Source organism: Sarcophilus harrisii, chromosome 5, assembly GCF_902635505.1.
Source record: "Sarcophilus harrisii chromosome 5, mSarHar1.11, whole genome shotgun sequence".
Taxonomy (NCBI): Eukaryota; Metazoa; Chordata; class Mammalia; order Dasyuromorphia; family Dasyuridae; genus Sarcophilus; species Sarcophilus harrisii.
Window position 1 is genome coordinate 99019890 of NC_045430.1, and position 13766 is coordinate 99033655.

General features: G+C 39.0%; 1 protein-coding gene across 3 annotated transcripts in view; it reads right to left on the minus strand.

The window, feature by feature from the left end:
• DENND5B (DENN domain containing 5B) overlaps window positions 1-13766 on the minus strand; it is a 217500-nt gene that overhangs the window by 151555 nt on the left and 52179 nt on the right. The window contains exon 2 of one of the 3 annotated variants that reach the window (XM_031938132.1): window positions 7789-7928. The exons of the other annotated variants lie outside the window; for them this stretch is intronic. The gene's annotated coding sequence lies outside the window, so the exon portion shown is untranslated. The remainder of the gene's footprint in view (window positions 1-7788; window positions 7929-13766) is intronic. 3 annotated transcript variants of the gene reach the window in all.

The following is a 13766-nucleotide window of genomic DNA, read 5'->3' on the forward strand; positions in this document are numbered from 1 at the left end:
ATAAAAGTGTGCAAAATGTTTAGAAGTATATGCAGGTCCCATTATCTGTTTTTATTGCTTGTGGCACACCCATAATTGCAAATGCTTGGATAAGGAATTCAATGACCTCTCGGGCTGTCTCTTTTGCTGCTCGTATTGCAAAAGTAAATCCTGAAAAGGTGTCTAGCACAACGTGGATAAAAGAGAGACGACCACAAGATTTATAATGGATCACATCCATTTGTAAAACTTCATTGGGTTTCAAACCATGAGAGTTCTTCCCTGGAAGGAGTGTAGGAGCGTAGAAAGGAAGGCTTTTTACTATGCCCCTAGCTTCCTCTTTTGTTAACCCAAATTGCAAACATAAAGCTCGAGCAGCCTGATGATATTTAGAATGAGATCTTTGGGCTGCCTGAAATAAAGGAGTATTGGCTAACATAATTAGAAGGTTATCTGCCTTTGAATTTGCATCAAAAATAGGACTTGGAAATCCACTATGAGAGTGGACATACAAGATATAAATCTTACCTGGATGATTTCTCACTTGCTCTTGAAGTTCCTTAAAGAGCTGATATATATTAGAAGCTACAAATTTTATTTGGATTGTGGAAATTCTTTGTACCATACCTACTGAATAGGCTGAATCAGATACTATATTTATATCTCCTGGATAACAAATAAGAGCTAGCATGATTGCATACAATTCATTCTGCTGAGTGGAATGAAAAGGAGTTCTGACTACTCTCTTTATATTTAAATCATGAGAGTATATAACACAAAGGTTATGTTTATATGCATCCTTTTCTTCAAAAATCCATTGCCAATTAATTATATAATAGCCAGGTTATCTTTAATGGAGGCCTGTGTGTAAAATTTGGAGCTGTAGCAACAAAATTTGCCACTCTGAGATGGTTTCACAGCATACATTAATTAGTGCATTGGTATAAAAGTTGTATATCTCGTCAGGTGTTATCCTAGATAATTGTACTGCTCACTTAATGGCTTTTAACGAAAATTCTAGCCACAAGCACTGGGTAAGGAGTAAGACTTTGGTCTGGTTGTGCCGGAGGTTCACCCACTCCATCACACAGTCTCCTTGATGAAGCACTGCTGTGGGTGCCTCTTGTGTAGCAAAAACTGATTATTTCCAAGGGTTTTTGAGTGACTCTTTCAACTACATTGGAAAAAGCCAGTTCAACTTCTCTCATAGCCTCTTGAGCTTAATTTTGTAAGCAGGTGTGGGGAGTTTAAAACAGTGGGTCTGCTTTAAAGCAGAGGCTTCCCCTCTATACTGTTTTCCTGGGAGGGTGCCCCATGTTTTGATAGCAGGGTCAGCAATTTGCTCATATGCTATGAAAGGGTAATTGTCTGTGCTAAAGCAACTGCATACTGGCCTTTACCTGCTAGTTGGTCAAATATGATTTGTATATTAACTCCAGTTTGCCTATTTCATTGGGCTTGTATTCTACATTGGGCTTGTAGTTCACTATACTCCAAAAGCTGTAAGAAGGCCTGCTAACCCCCCCGCCAGCCTTGGACATTGTATAAGGGATGACTCAGGTAATCTGAGGGTAGTCTTATAAGAGTGAACAAGATGGTGCTGGGAGGAAGGGAGTCCCACCCTAAGGAGTAACATGGCAGTTACCAGGAGAGGCATGCTGGACTTTAGAGGGAATACCTTGAATATCCTTATAGGAAAGGAATACACACAACATATCTACGTGTAGCTTCCTGTAGAGAATCATGTATCTACTATAGGTTAGGATGTGATTATGTATGAAGTAGTAACTAGAAACAAGCGCCAAGATGATAAAAGGACCTGCAGTCTTTGTAATAAACAGAGTCTTACACCATCCTGGCTCTTACCCCGCCTTGCTCACAGTCTTCAACATTTCAGGAGGACAGGCAGTGCTGGTCACATAAGGCCTGTTCCACTTGGGATTGAGGACCGAGATCCCTAACAGTCTGATGCCCAAATATGGCTGGGACCCCCCAAGCAGACAGCCACAATCCAACCGTGTGAACAGCAGCCCCAGCGGGCACACCCGAAGCTTACTACAGATGCAAGAGGCTTGGCTGTGGTCTCCTCAGGAAGTGCCCTTGAATGATTGATGTCAAGGAAGATAGTGGGCTCAACTCCTGAGAGATAAAGAGGTCAATGTGCCAGTGAATGACCCTGCATAAATTAATTATAGCAGGTGAGATAGGTATCTTTCTATCATGGGGCAAAAAAAATCTCATCAGGTAAGTCAGAATAAAAAGATTACACCAGAATGATCTATACAAAAGGAAAGGATCTAGGAGTAATAATGCATGCTAAGAATATCAAGGAATTTATAGACATAATTCAGAAAGTATGCCCATGGACCAAAGAGAGACCTCCAGTCTCACTACGATCCTGGATTTTAGTGGGAAAGCAATTAACTGAATATCAACAAGAAGATAGCACTTTCTGTGCAGTATCGTTATGAGTGTACTCCATGCTGAAGAAGGGAAGGCAATTAATCAGCCTAGAGGGTGGTCAGAAAATGCTCAAATTACAAAGGAACTTCAGGAAAATATAGTGGAGTTAGAGACAGACATGCTTTGCTCAAACTTAAAAAAGGAATTAGAGAAACAGAGAGCCAAAAAAAAAACAAATGAAGGTTGAATCAGAGAGAGTTAAAATCAAAAGAAAATTCTCACTATTGGCTGGTGAGTCTGCAGACAAAAGATGTGAGGAGTTTAAGGAGAGAAAAGCAGCTGTGCAGGAACTCAAGGACAATTACAAAAATAAAGGGAGAGAAGGAATTCCAACAGACAAGCACAGAGAAGCTAAGGAAGCTGCTAAGGTTGATAGGAGACAAAACCCAGATTGCCTACCAAGTCAGGAACAGAGGACTTCAAAGTGAGAAGCAAGCGCCACCTAGTGGTAATATAAGCTCGGAAGATGAACAAAGGACTGCACAGAAGGGCAGAACAGACCAAGAATCTAAAAGTAGGGAGAGGGTGACACTTAGTGGTGAAATGTTTTCTACACTACAAAGAATGATAAAGGATCTACAACTCAATAAGGATCATGATACACTAGCAGAAACTGGATGAAATTATTTCCCAGTTCTGGAGACTGCTGTTAATGGGGGACCTCCACAGCGCAGTCATACTTCAGGTTCATCTAATGCTATTAAAGAATTGAAAAAGGCAATTGCAGAATATGTCCTGTTAAACCTGTTCACCCTGTTAAACTACGCCTAAAAGATCTGGCGACTTTTATACTCAAACAATTGGAAGTTAGTTTTTCAAGCTATCCTGACATCTGGAGAATACATTACATTCCTAAGCCTGTTATCTGAGGAATGTAGAAAGATGGCAATCAAGAAAAACCCTAACAATGCCCAGAATGCAACCCAATATTATGACCAATTATTTGGATTGGGGGATTATGCCACAGGTGGGACAGCAAATACATTGTCCTATAGAAACTTATGAAAGATTAACCATCTGCGTAGAAGCAGTTTATGGAAAAATCCCGGTAAAGGTAACTGGAAAGGCTTCTTTTAACCACATTAAAACAGAGAGATGATGAACCATTTGTGGACTTCTGTGTTAGAGTGCAGGAAGCTATATCCCGTATCATGGGGGATGTAGAAGGAACACATATAGTCATGAGAGACACTCAGAAATAGCTGCAATGGGGATTGTAAGAGAGCAATGCTAGGGCTTAGAAAAGATGCAAGCATAGACGAAATGATGCAAAGGTGTGAAGATTTAGGAAGTACAGTATTTGTGGCTAATGTGAAGGTAGAAGCTTATTCTCAAATCAAAAACCATAATCAGAAAACCAAGCCAAAGGGAAACTGCTATAACTGTAGAAAATCAGGACATTTCAATAAGAAGTGCAGGTTTAGAAAGAGTGGAGAGGACGGTTTCAGGAGGTGGGTGGAGGTGGTGGTGGTGAAACCACATACCCCCTGCCCAAAGTGTAATAGAATGGGTCATTGGATTTCCGAATGCAGAAATCAGAAGAGAGAAGGTTATTATGACTATGGGTGACACTCCAGCCCCAGCTCAAAGGAATGGGGGATTCAAACTAACTTAGAGAGAGTGGAAGGACAATCCTAATGCAGAGACCAGGACTATGAGAGAGCATTATCAGAGACTAGTGGATCAGAGGAACAACAAACCCAATTATTGAAATGTGCAGGATATTACTACGCTGGTCCATTAGCCACAATTATGGTACCAATATTGGAACTTATTACAATACCAGAGGGAAGAATAGGGACACTTTTATCTGCCCCTTACAATCAATATACAGGAATGAACCCAATTAGAAATCTTTATCACCCCCATGAACTCATTACTAGAATCCCAATGATTAATACCACTAATGAGGAAAGTAACATAAGACAGGGACAACCAATAGCTACGATATTATACCTAAATCAGGAAGATCCCAGAGAAATATCATACTGGACTCAGCAATAAGAAGGGAAAAACCAATGATATGAGTGAGGATAGAAAACAGATGGTTAGAAGGACTAGTTGATTCAGGCACTAATACTACAGCTATTACTGAAAAGGACTGGGACCCTTAATGGCCAGCAGGGGGATCCAAAAACATTTATGGAGTTGGAGGAGTTCAGCAAGCACTTGAATCAATCACAGCATCCCCTAAAGTGGGAATTTGAAGGAAAAAAGGGGAACAATTTGGCTTTATTTATTGCCTGGACTTCCTATAAATTTATGGGGAAGAGATATTTTGCAACAAAGAGAGCTTATGCTAACCATGGATCTTACGTGGAGCCCTCTGGACGGGCCGACATTTCACCACCAAAATTAACATGGATATCAGATGAACCCATTTGGGTGGACCAGGGGGTCCTAAACAATGAAAAACTGTCAGCTTTAAAAGTCTTAGTGCAAGAACAATTTGATCAGGGACACATAGAAAAATCTTTCAGTGCATGGATTCTCCAGTTTTTGTGATAAAAAAAAGCAATCAGGAAAATGGAGAATGTTGACAGATCTTAGAAAGGTTAATGCAAGTCTAGTTACTATGGGAACTTTACAACCAGATTTACCTTCTCCAAACATGATATCCATCCCAAAATTGCCATTTGTGGGTGATAGACATTAAAGATTGTTTTTTAAGCATCCTCCTTCATAAAAAGGGTAGGCATAGGTTTGCATTCTCGGTTCCTAGCATTAATCTGCAGGAACCCACCAAAAGATATCACTGGAAAGTGTCACCACATGGTATGAAAAATAGGCTAACCATTTGTCAATAGTATGTAGACGAAATTTTAAAACCCATTAGGAAAAAATACCCCAAAGTGCAGATCATCCATTACATGGAAGATATCCTTGCTGGTTATGATCACATAAATACTCTAGAAAGAGTATTAAGTGAAGTACAGAAAGAACTTGAATGCCATGGTTTAAAAATAGCTTCTGAAAAAATACAATGATAATTACCTATAGAGTATTTAGGCCATATTATTTCTTATAAAAACCATACAACTGAAATCTCCTAAAATAGGCATGAGCAAAATTAACACATTAAATGAATTCCAAAAATTCATAGGTGAGATACAGTGGATAAAGAATAAAATAGGGATTCCTACTGATCAGTTACAACCCCTATATGACTTATTGAAAGGGCCCAGTGAATTGAATTCAAAGAGGATGTGGACCCTTGAAGCAGTGGAATGTATCTCCATTATAGAAAAGGAACTGATAGGACAATATACTACTAGGATAGTGAAGGGAAAGCCAGTTCTAGGAATAATTCTTGCTACCAGGAATTTACCCACAGGGATTATTCACCAAGAGGAAGGAATTTTAGAATGGGTCTGGAGAAAAGTGGGTTCCAGTGAGGAGAATTCGTGTGCTGCAAAACATCATAGGCAAGGAGACAGTGTGTGAAGAAGAGAAAAAAGCACCTGTCGGAACTGATCTTGACAGACACACAGATGGGCTCATCCCATCCCCACCCTGGTTGAAAGCACTCACATAGACAGAGACTATGCTGGATTTTATTCTGTATGGTAACCTGTCACACATGTATAAAGAGGGAGGTTTTGAAAGGGATTCTGATGACACACACACAATGATGTTCAACAAGACATTTAATTTCACAGGACTTACTAAGGGGCTACCATTATGCATCCCAAAAGTAATAGGGGGAGTTTGGACAGGGGATAAGTGGGAGTACTATGGAATTAATACAGACTCGGTGGATTGGTGCACTCCACTAAGGGACGGGGTCATGTATCAAGGGGACACATCTATAAGAGCAAAAGCAAGTACCTTGTTCATTAGTACACGCCAACAAAATCATCTCATTCTTTCAGTAAGCTAACCCATGGGGTCACTTGAAACAACTTGGAATCACTGCAGGAGCAATTATATTAGTAATTTTAGTAATCCTATGCTTATTATCTATGATCTTTAGATCTGTATTAACCTCCATCCAGTATGCTATCAATGTTCAAAAATCCCAGCTAGCAGAACTGTCACATAAAAACAAAAAGGGGGAATTATAAGAGGGCCTGCCAACTCCCTATCGGCCTTGGATATTGCACAGGGGACAGAACTCAGGTAATCTAAGGGTAGCCTTGTAAGAGTGAACAAGATGGCGCTGGGAGGAAGGGGGTCCCACCCTAAGGAGTAACGTGGCAATTACCAGGAGAGGTGTGCCAGACCTTAAAGGAGAATACCTTGAATATCCTTATTAGGAAAGGAATGCACACAACATATCTATGTGTAGCTTCCTGTAGAGAATCATGTATCTACTATAGAGTAGGATGTGATTACATATGAAATAGTAACTAGAAACAAGCACCAAGATGATAAAAAGACCTGCAGTCTTTGTAATAAAGAGTCTTACACCACCCTGGATCTCGCCCCTCATTGCTCACAGTTTTCGCCATTTCAGGTGGACAGGCAGTGCTGGTCACATAAGGCCTGTTTCACTCAGGGGTTAGGGCCGAGACCCCTAACAGAAAGCCACAACAAGTTTTATCTAAGTTCTAAACATGTCCTTGCTATAGATTTCCAATCAATAGGGGTTCATAAGACAAATTCTCTAATACCATCTTAACATAAGAGTCAAACTCTTGAATAATAATGTATGCTTTTATTTTTAAATCAGACATATCCTGTCCTTTTTTAGCTTTAACTAGTGCCTTTTATAATCTTGTCATAGTGAGTGGACAAAGCTGCTTCATAGGTGATTGTTACTGCTCCTTCCCCTCCTCGTTCTCCCTCCATCCATTAAGGGTTAATTGAGGGGGGTAGGTCAGGGGATGGGGAATGCCCTAATGGCTTCTGCTGTGAAGCATCACATTCTTTAATTTCATCAACCTTGTACTTAACTTCTTTCTTATCTAATTCTTCATGCTTTTTAACTGTTATATTAGTACCTCTCCCTCCTGCACTTTCTTCTTTTTCCTTATCCTATAACTTATGTAATTCCTTAAAGCCAATTGTATTAAATTATATGTATAGAATGTTTCTTTAGGAATTGAATCAGGACCATTATCATTGTAATATTCAATTAATTGCTCTCCTACTAATTTCCACTTATCTGGCTTTAATTTTTCTTCCTTAGAGAACCAAGAAGATAGGTATTTAAATATTTCGAAGAGTTCAATGATCTGTTTCCAAGTTACAATCAAACCTTGTTTTTCTTTTTTATCAATCTAACTATGCACTCTACACATTTTACTTGTGGAGAAGGCTTCTTTCTAAACATTTGTCCCATTTCAGCTGAAACACTAGTTTAGCCCTTAACAAAGTTTCATTCTTGTCTATTTTTGTACTCACCCTAATTTCTGGGTAATGGAGACTTTTTCACTGAACATAGGATCATGTCAGTCTGGACTTCTGAATGTAAATCCTTAGTCCCAGGTTCAGACACCAAAATGTAATGTTCTGGTTGGTTTTCTGGAGGTCTTGGGATCAGCCTTCGTTTCAGCAGAGTAATCACCACAAGAATAAACAGAGATAAAGTCCATAAATCTTTATTGTTTCCTTCACAGTCTATCTCCTTGCCTGGGGCTTGGCTAACTTTCTGGAGGTCCTCCAGAATGTGTCTTGGTTTCTGTAGGGGAGGTAGGAGGACCACCATGATGGTCTCTGTCTTGAAGACTGTCTCAGTCGGAAAGCTTGTGCTCCAGCTTCCAGTCCTCTGTCTTCTCTGGCTCTGGCTCCAAACCCTTAGGTCTGACTCTGGCCTATTAAATACTCTATTACAATTAAATCATTCCAGTATCCCTAGTACATAAGCCAATCATTATATCACTAGGGAACCATTATTTGTTGTAAGTTTAATTTAATCATACTGAACTAGAGAACTATTAATCATCATGCTAATCTAGATAACCCTTGTCTTATCACTTTCACTGAGTTAACACCTTGTAAGAATCCTTGTTTCAAGTACAAAGTTCTGGCCCATTACAGTTAACTATGAATTGTTCAATGTGGGAGGAGGCTGAGAAAGAGAAGGTCACAGAAATTGAGCTATAGGAAGAGAGGTGTGAGAAATGCTGCAAAGTTGGGTTTCCACGCTTTGAGGTAGTGTGGGATTGGGATAATGGGTACCACTGACCAAGAGGTTTTCAGAATGTGAGAGGTTAAGGAAGATTAGGATCACAGAATAATTAAGTGTATAGTACCGGCTAGCTGTCTGGAGGGCCTCAAGGTCAGCCAGAGTCAGGATAAATCAAAGTACTTGGTCTTTAGGGGGAAGAAGTGAAGGAGGCAGGCAAGCTGCCACTCGGCTTGTCAAAGATGTATCCTGGATTCTGAAGTTCGGAGTCTCCAGCCTTTCTCCTTCTCATCCTACCACCAAGCCTCTCTCACTTTTCTCCCTCCACCCTCCAATCCTTGCCTACAATTATCTTACTACCAAACATTCAGCAAGCACCAATGGTGAGGAGAGCCATAATCAAATATATGCTAATAGAGTCATTGTCTCAAATTGAATAGGTAGCCTTAAGTGCTCTCTTGTCTGATTCAGAATTTCAGCCCTCTACAATTAAGTGATCAATAGAAGCCTTGAGCAAACAAATTGGGGGCTAGGAAGGCACAGGTGGATTCAGCCAATCAAACAGAGTCTGGTGATTTTCAAAAACCACAATCTGAAGATAATAGCTTATTCAGCCCAAACTAGTTGGGGTCAATGACCTGACTTAACTAAATTACTACTCTGCCTGCTTAATAAGCTAACTGAACATTAAACAACAAACCTAAGAAAAGGGGTTTTCCACCATTTTTGAATATGGGATGTATGATTGGGGGGGGGGGGGAAGGGCACTTGTTTTATACATATTAAGGGGAAACATATAGTAGGTGTATTAGAAAGACTATAACCCAGGTAAAATGGACCAATCCATTTTCTGAAGGGAGGAGCTGCATCACTTGAGCAAGTATTAAAGGTTCCCCCATTTCTATACTCAGCGCCCCCTCTTCCCGAAGAGGTAAGGTGCCTGCTTCTGGCCAGAAATGATTCTTTAAGATTCATCTTTAATAAGTTTTCCTTAATATCTGAATTTTCACTGTCGAGTGTTATTTTTAACAAAGGGAAAAACAAACAAACAAACAAACAAATTACCAAAGATCCCAAGAAGGAAAAAAATTAATTAAAAACCTGCTACATAAAGAGATAAATTTAAGAAGAAGAGATTAAGAACAGGGAATATGGCCTCCAGATCAGCTAAAAAAATCCAGATATATGTAAATAAATAGTGTAAAATGAAGGAAATCGAATCAAGACCTTTGGAGGAAGAAAAGAGAAAAAAAGATTTGTATAAGAATTTGTGGCCTATATAACAAAAATAATTGGCAATATAGAAAAACTTGAATCTATGGTATGAAGTCTCACCAAAAAAACAAACAAAAAACACAACCAATAATCAGGAATGCAAATACATATAAATTAAGTACAATATAGAAGAGACAAAAATAATAATAATAATAATATTAAAATAAGAAAACGGAAATAGTCAAGACAGTGGAGTAAGAAGATGTATTATTACACCTACAAAATTTGCCCAACAAACCTCCTCCTTGTTGAAATTTCATAGGGAAATCCCAGGGGAGGAAAAATCAAACCAAGTCATTTTTCTACCCAAAATGACCAAGGAAAAAGGGGTCTGACAAATAGCCTAAAGCACCCCAGTGCTCATGAACTAAAGTAGAGCCACAACTAAGCACCAAGACAGGAAGGATTAGGGCAGAAAGCAATCTAGAAGATTCTTAAATTAGCACATATTATAGAGAAGGTGCCAACTGGAAGTTTATCACTCACCATTCAATTCCAGGTTACCAATCTAGGGCAGAGAAGAGTAGTTATAATTTTCCTTATATTGAATCAGCCCAACATTGTTGATATAAATGCATTTGGTCATATAAGAATTATAGCCCCTATACTATTATTTTCTTTTATATTTCTGCATCAATAATGATTAAAGATACTGATGCATATTTTCATTATTTAACTTTATTTAAATATCAGAAACATATTTGTATCATATAAGGAGTTAGGAAGAATTCCTTTTTGTCCTATTCATTGGAATTCATTCTTTTTTCAATGCTGTGATAGAATTTTCTTGTAAATTCATCTGGTCCTTGGATAGTTTTAAATTTAAATAGGCCAATAATGATCTGTTCTATTTCATTTAACTAATACTGAGCTATTTAAATAATAAATATTATTTGAATAATAACCTACTAATCTAATAGATTTGAAATTTATTATCTTTGATGCTCTTAAGCATAATATGGTTCCTTCGCTTATCTTTTTACTGCTTTTATTTTTAATGCTGTCTTGTCTGAAATCATTGTTACTATTCTAACTTTTTAGGTTTTTTTCTGTATGAATCTTTATTTTTCAAGTTCCTCCCCCCCTTAGTCTGTCTTCTATTCAACTACCAAAGTGATTTTTAAAAATTTAAGTTTGACCTTATCATCCTCTTTACCTCAGAGTACAGTGGGAAAGCAGGTTCAGTAGGCAAAAATAACCTCAACATCTTTCTCAAAGGAGAAGGCTTTATTGTTGTATAAAGGAGGGATATCAAGCATCATTAGGGGACTGGTTAATCTAAGAGAATACTTCAGGATGAGTATTTTATAGGGAAAGGTAAGGCTGTAAGGGTCCAAAGGAGAACCTCGCACAGTACAATGAGGAAGGCTTTGGTACCTAAGGCACCTGAATATGATCTCTACAACCAGCAGGGACTGCCTAGTGAGTGGAACTCTAGTCGTATTGAGAATACAACATCAACAGAAGTCTCCTTCTCTTATTGGCTGTGCATGTGACCTCATAAAACCAATATAAATAATGGGGACCAGGAAGTGGAAGAGTACAGGATGTGATTGTGTAGAATAAAGACTTGTACTGGCAAGCCGCTGTGTCTGGGTGCTCTGTTGAAGAAAGAATTGCTGCTCAATGAGGCAGCAGCTGGAACCATCTGAAGGTCTGGGATAAGGTAAAACTGGCAATCAGTAATCTTGGTGGAAGGTTACAAGTAGTGCCCAACATGGCACAGCATTTTCAGGATTGCCAGGCCCCACATGGGAAGGTTCAACAGCCTCCTGGAAAAAACGGAAGGCAGGGAAGTGTAACAAATCTGGGTATAAATTTACCCATGATCATGCCCAATGACACAGCTGTGCATGTGGTTCAAGTATGTAAATTAGAGAGCCGAGTGATTCTTTAGCAGAAAATATGTCTGATAAGGAGTAAAGGGCTTGCTCCTGGGCTTCCAGGCATCTTACTCCCACACCCATTGAGTACAGCTCAGCAAGGAAAAAATCAGGAAGATGTAAGTTGCTTAAACAGTTAGAACAAAAAGTACAAGAACTCAGAGAAGAAATGAAAAGTTACTTTAAAGCAGTTAGAACAAAAATTACAAAAGTTCTACCTACAGGTTGAGTCAGAGAAGAAGCAAAAAGTTACTTTACAGCAGTTAGAACAAAAGAAAGCGAGATTAGAGCCAGAAAAATGCAAGTTAGGGGCAGAACTACCTGAATACAATGGGATAAAATTGGTTTTAAGGAATCGCACAAATTTTAAAACTAGGAAAGATTTTAATTTGGGCAGTCAGACAAGGAAATATAAGGAGAAAAGCAAGCAGAGAGTTGGTGCCTAAAGCCCTGGAGAGTGTAGCACCTGGGGCAGAGCTAAAAAAGTCCTTTTTAGGATTTTACTGATTTGTATAGCTTGCTACTGCTCTAGGAGATCTGCAGGGCAGCTGGGTGAGAAAAGAATTAAGTATCTTAAGTGCCATGGTGAGTTAGACAGAAAAGAAATTAAGTATATTAAGTACCTTGCTGAGGAGAAGGGGTGCTTTTCACATTCAAAGCTGGGGTTTTCTGTTTCAATTATGCCTATTGCAGAGCATGCACTCTTAGGGTAGTTCCCATCTCCTGACCCTCCTCCCTCAACTCCGCCTTCATGGGTGGGAGGAGGAGTGAGAGGGGCAATGACACCATTAACATCATCCATGAAGCAGTTTTGTCCACCAGATAGATCCTCATTACAAGAGATGGGGCTTGGCTCTAGGCCCCAGGCAAAAAACACTTGGGACTTGATGGTAACTATTATAACCAGAGAATTTTTAAGCAAGCTGATGGGGGAAGGACATTGCAATTAGGGAGAATAGAACTGTATGCCGCTGGGACAAATGAGATATTCCCTAGAGAGCTGAAACCTGTTCCTATTCGGCCTATAGATCCCTTTCCTCCACACACAGTCGGCTTGACCATTTCACCCTGAGAGTGCTTACAAAACAGTGTCCATCCATACACTGATTTAGGAAACTAGGGTTATGTGTAGCTAATATCCCAGTCACTAATATGGGTAGACAATATCTGATCTATCACCCAGAAGAAGTAGTAGCATCTGATTTATCCAAATTTTGATTCCCAGCAACAGAATCCAGGAACATTCTAGACTGCAGCTATTACAGCTGACCATTCTATGCTCAATATCTATGTGAATGCCATAACACTGAAAGGGTTGGTAGACAGGTGCAGATCGTACGGTCATTAAATGTGTCAGTTGCTCCAGTCACTGGCCAAAGATTACATCAAACACCCATATGTCTGGTATAGAAGGATCAATAGTAGCTGAAATTAGTGCTACCCCTTTGAGATGAAAATTTGAAGATAAGACAGGAGTTTTTACTGCTTTTGTAGCTAAAAAAAATCCCCATCAATCTGTGGGGAAGAAATTGTTTCTATTCTATCCCTCTGGATAAAGAAGATATGAAAAGCTTTGAATGGACAGTTTTGCCACAGGGAATGAAAAATAATCCTGTTATGTGTCAAATATATGTGGCTACTGTTTTTACTCCTGTAAGAAAAGCATTTCCAAAAGTTTTGTTGTTACATTACATGGATGATATCTTGGGGTGTGCACCTGAGGAGCAAATGTTAGAACCATGTCTACAAAAGACCATAGAAACATTAAGGAATTAGCAATTGTATATAGCTCCAGAAAATAATTCAAAGGCATGATCCTTTTCAATAATTAGAATATGAAGTATATCATAAAGTACTTACAGTATATTTTCTTTAAGAACAGAGAAGCTGAACATGTTAAATGACTTTCAGAAATTGATAGGAGATATCCAATGTATGCGAACAGTGTTAGGCTTAACTACCTATCAATTACAACCATTATATGACATTTTAAGGGGAGACACTGCTTTAGACTCACCATGCCAGCTTGCAAAAGAAGCTCAAGAGGCTTTGAGAGAGATTGAACTGGCTTTATCCAATGTGGTTGAAACAGTAAC